At 40.3% G+C, this 5,000-nt stretch overlaps 6 non-coding genes across 6 annotated transcripts; all 6 read right to left on the bottom strand.

The window, feature by feature from the left end:
* Positions 1–216: 216 nt before the first annotated feature.
* Positions 217–288, bottom strand: trnap-ugg (transfer RNA proline (anticodon UGG)). Its single transcript has one exon. It is a non-coding gene; the product is annotated as a tRNA-Pro (tRNA).
* A 538-nt stretch (positions 289–826) lies between these two features.
* Positions 827–898, bottom strand: trnap-agg (transfer RNA proline (anticodon AGG)). The gene has a single exon. It is a non-coding gene; the product is annotated as a tRNA-Pro (tRNA).
* A 411-nt stretch (positions 899–1,309) lies between these two features.
* trnap-ugg (transfer RNA proline (anticodon UGG)) lies at positions 1,310–1,381 on the bottom strand. Its single transcript has one exon. It is a non-coding gene; the product is annotated as a tRNA-Pro (tRNA).
* Positions 1,382–1,919: 538 nt separating this feature from the next.
* trnap-agg (transfer RNA proline (anticodon AGG)) lies at positions 1,920–1,991 on the bottom strand. The gene has a single exon. It is a non-coding gene; the product is annotated as a tRNA-Pro (tRNA).
* A 2,121-nt stretch (positions 1,992–4,112) lies between these two features.
* On the bottom strand, positions 4,113–4,184 carry trnap-ugg (transfer RNA proline (anticodon UGG)). Its single transcript has one exon. It is a non-coding gene; the product is annotated as a tRNA-Pro (tRNA).
* A 538-nt stretch (positions 4,185–4,722) lies between these two features.
* On the bottom strand, positions 4,723–4,794 carry trnap-agg (transfer RNA proline (anticodon AGG)). Its single transcript has one exon. It is a non-coding gene; the product is annotated as a tRNA-Pro (tRNA).
* Between the last annotated feature and the right edge of the window lie 206 nt (positions 4,795–5,000).

The raw sequence follows: 5,000 nt of genomic DNA on the forward strand, positions 1-5,000 counted from the left end.
ACTGTCCGTAACATTCAAGGATGTTTCAGAAAGCCTCTGGATTTTGTAGAAGACTGGAAAATCAAAGTTCAGACATGGTGCAGTGAACCTAGCTTCACTTTAAATAAATTCTCAACCTTGACTGGAAACTTCTTCAGAACTGAACAGTACATCAGAGAACTATGCATTTCCTTTAATTCGGTAACCAATCATGACACCGTGACTTTTCAACAGCGTGGGCTCGTCCGGGATTTGAACCCAGGACCTCTCACACCCAAAGCGAGAATCATACCCCTAGACCAACGAGCCACAAATTCTGACTTTTATTTTGAAATTTAAAAAATTTCTGAAATCCCCCAAAAATGCATTTTGAAGCCATGGGTTCATATCAAAACCCTTTCTTGTACAACTGCAAAATGAAAGGAATCAATTGCTATGACTGTCCGTAACATTCAAGGATGTTTCAGAAAGCCTCTGGATTTTGTAGAAGACTGGAAAATCAAAATTCAGATATGGTGCAGTGAACCTAGCTTCACTTTAAATAAATTCTTGACTGGAACCTTCTTCAGAACTGAACAGTACATCGGGGAACTATGCATTTCTTTTAATTTGGTAACCAATCATGACACCATGACTTTTCAACAGCTTGGGCTTGTCTGGGATTTGAACCTGGGACCTCTCGCACGCGAAGCGAGAATCATACCCCTAGACCAACGAGCCACAAAAATTCAATTTCAATAGAAATTCTGACCGAAATTACTGTAAAGCCATGAAAAACAAAACATTTTCTTTTACAACTGCAGAAAGAAAGGAATCCATTGCTACTATAATGATAACACCGTGACATGGGCTCATCCGGGATTTGAACCTGGGACCTCTCGCACCCTAAGCGAGAATCATACCCCTAGACCAACGAGCCACAAAATTCAAATTTCAATAGAAAATCTGACCGAAATTTCTGTGAAGCAGTGAACGTGTTTTCTGGGATTCAAAGTTTGAGCCTGTCACAGACAATCACTCTCAGACTGTACAGTGGAATTGCATTTTGAAGCCATGGGATCATATCAAAACCCTTTCTTGTACAACTGCAAAATGAAAGGAATCAATTGCTATGACTGTCCGTAACATTCAAGGATGTTTCAGAAAGCCTCTGGATTTTGTAGAAGACTGGAAAATCAAAGTTCAGACATGGTGCAGTGAACCTAGCTTCACTTTAAATAAATTCTCAACCTTGACTGGAAACTTCTTCAGAACTGAACAGTACATCAGAGAACTATGCATTTCCTTTAATTCGGTAACCAATCATGACACCGTGACTTTTCAACAGCGTGGGCTCGTCTGGGATTTGAACCCAGGACCTCTCACACCCAAAGCGAGAATCATACCCCTAGACCAACGAGCCACAAATTCTGACTTTTATTTTGAAATTTAAAAAATTTCTGAAATCCCCCAAAAATGCATTTTGAAGCCATGGGTTCATATCAAAACCCTTTCTTGTACAACTGCAAAATGAAAGGAATCAATTGCTATGACTGTCCGTAACATTCAAGGATGTTTCAGAAAGCCTCTGGATTTTGTAGAAGACTGGAAAATCAAAATTCAGATATGGTGCAGTGAACCTAGCTTCACTTTAAATAAATTCTTGACTGGAACCTTCTTCAGAACTGAACAGTACATCGGGGAACTATGCATTTCTTTTAATTTGGTAACCAATCATGACACCATGACTTTTCAACAGCTTGGGCTTGTCTGGGATTTGAACCTGGGACCTCTCGCACGCGAAGCGAGAATCATACCCCTAGACCAACGAGCCACAAAAATTCAATTTCAATAGAAATTCTGACCGAAATTACTGTAAAGCCATGAAAAACAAAACATTTTCTTTTACAACTGCAGAAAGAAAGGAATCCATTGCTACTATAATGATAACACCGTGACATGGGCTCATCCGGGATTTGAACCCGGGACCTCTCGCACCCTAAGCGAGAATCATACCCCTAGACCAACGAGCCACAAAATTCAAATTTCAATAGAAAATCTGACCGAAATTTCTGTGAAGCAGTGAACGTGTTTTCTGGGATTCAAAGTTTGAGCCTGTCACAGACAATCACTCTCAGACTGTACAGTGGAATTGCATTTTGAAGCCATGGGATCATATCAAAACCCTTTCTTGTACAACTGCAAAATGAAAGGAATCAATTGCTATGACTGTCCGTAACATTCAATGATGTTTCAGAAAGCCTCTGGATTTTGTAGAAGACTGGAAAATCAAAATTCAGACATGGTGCAGTGAACCTAGCTTCACTTTAAATAAATTCTCGACCTTGACTGGAACCTTCTTCAGAACTGAACAGTACATCAGGGAACTATGCATTTCCTTTAATTCGGTAACCAATCATGACACCGTGACTTTTCAACAGCGTGGGCTTGTCTGGGATTTGAACCTGGGACCTCTCACACCCAAAGCGAGAATCATACCCCTAGACCAACGAGCCACAAACTCTGACTTTTATTTGGAAATTTAAAAGATTTCTGAAATCCCCCAAAAATGCATTTTGAAGCCATGGGATCATATCAAAACCCTTTCTTGTACAACTGCAAAATGAAAGGAATCAATTGCTATGACTGTCCGTAACATTCAAGGATGTTTCAGAAAGCCTCTGGATTTTGTAGAAGACTGGAAAATCAAAATTCAGACATGGTGCAGTGAACCTAGCTTCACTTTAAATAAATTCTCAACCTTGACTGGAACCTTCTTCAGAACTGAACATTACATCAGGGAACTATGCATTTCCTTTAATTCGGTAACCAATCATGACACCGTGACATGGGCTCGTCCGGGATCTCTCGCACCCTAAGCGAGAATCATACCCCTAGACCAACGAGCCACAAAATTCAAATTTCAATAGAAATTCTGACCGAAATTTCTGTGAAGCGGTGAACGTGTTTTCTGGGATTCAAAGTTTGAGCCTGTCACAGACAATCACTCTCAGACTGTACAGTGGAATTGCATTTTGAAGCCATGGGATCATATCAAAACCCTTTCTTGTACAACTGCAAAATGAAAGGAATCAATTGCTATGACTGTCCGTAACATTCAAGGATGTTTCAGAAAGCCTCTGGATTTTGTAGAAGACTGGAAAATCAAAGTTCAGACATGGTGCAGTGAACCTAGCTTCACTTTAAATAAATTCTCAACCTTGACTGGAACCTTCTTCAGAACTGAACAGTACATCAGAGAACTATGCATTTCCTTTAATTCGGTAACCAATCATGACACCGTGACTTTTCAACAGCGTGGGCTCGTCCGGGATTTGATGCCGGGACCTCTCACACCCAAAGCGAGAATCATACCCCTAGACCAACGAGCCACAAATTCTGACTTTTATTTGGAAATTTAAAAAATTTCTGAAATCCCCCAAAAATGCATTTTGAAGCCATGGGATCATATCAAAACCCTTTCTTGTACAACTGCAAAATGTAAGGAATCAATTGCTATGACTGTCCGTAACATTCAAGGATGTTTCAGAAAGCCTCTGGATTTTGTAGAAGACTGGAAAATCTAAATTCAGACATGGTGCAGTGAACCTAGCTTCACTTTAAATAAATTCTCAACCTTGACTGGAACCTTCTTCAGAACTGAACAGTACATCAGGGAACTATGCATTTCCTTTAATTCGGTAACCAATCATGACACCGTGACTTTTCAACAGCGTGGGCTCGTCTGGGATTTGAACCCGGGACCTCTCACACCCAAAGCGAGAATCATCCCCCTAGACCAACGAGCCACAAATTCTGACTTTTATTTGGAAATTTAAAAAATTTCTGAAATCCCCCAAAAATGCATTTTGAAGCCATGGGATCATATCAAAACCCTTTCTTGTACAACTGCAAAATGAAAGGAATCAATTGCTATGACTGTCCGTAACATTCAAGGATGTTTCAGAAAGCCTCTGGATTTTGTAGAAGACTGGAAAATCAAAATTCAGACATGGTGCAGTGAACCTAGCTTCACTTTAAATAAATTCTCGACCTTGACTGGAACCTTCTTCAGAACTGAACAGTACATCAGGGAACTATGCATTTCCTTTAATTCGGTAACCAATCATGACACCGTGACTTTTCAACAGCATGGGCTCGTCCGGGATTTGAACCTGGGACCTCTCACACCCAAAGCGAGAATCATACCCCTAGACCAACGAGCCACAAATTCTGACTTTTATTTGGAAATTTAAAAAATTTCTGAAATCCCCCAAAAATGCATTTTGAAGCCATGGGATCATATCAAAACCCTTTCTTGTACAACTGCAAAATGAAAGGAATCAATTGCTATGACTGTCCGTAACATTCAAGGATGTTTCAGAATGCCTCTGGATTTTGTAGAAGACTGGAAAATCAAAATTCAGATATGGTGCAGTGAACCTAGCTTCACTTTAAATAAATTCTTGACTGGAACCTTCTTCAGAACTGAACAGTACATCGGGGAACTATGCATTTCTTTTAATTTGGTAACCAATCATGACACCGTGACTTTTCAACAGCTTGGGCTTGTCTGGGATTTGAACCTGGGACCTCTCGCACCCGAAGCGAGAATCATACCCCTAGACCAACGAGCCACAAAAATTCAATTTCAATAGAAATTCTGACCGAAATTACTGTAAAGCCATGAAAAACAAAACATTTTCTTTTACAACTGCAGAAAGAAAGGAATCCATTGCTACTATAATCATGACACCGTGACATGGGCTCGTCCGGGATTTGAACCCGGGACCTCTCGCACCCTAAGCGAGAATCATACCCCTAGACCAACGAGCCACAAAATTCAAATTTCAATAGAAATTCTGACCGAAATTTCTGTGAAGCGGTGAACATGTTTTCTGGGATTCAAAGTTTGAGCCTGTCACAGACAATCACTCTCAGACTGTACAGTGGAATTGCATTTTGAAGCCATGGGATCATATCAAAACCCTTTCTTGTACAACTGCAAAATGAAAGGAATCAATTGCTATGACTGTCCGTAA

The sequence above is a fragment of the Labrus bergylta genome, chromosome 11, assembly GCF_963930695.1.
Source record: "Labrus bergylta chromosome 11, fLabBer1.1, whole genome shotgun sequence".
NCBI lineage: Eukaryota > Metazoa > Chordata > Actinopteri > Labriformes > Labridae > Labrus > Labrus bergylta.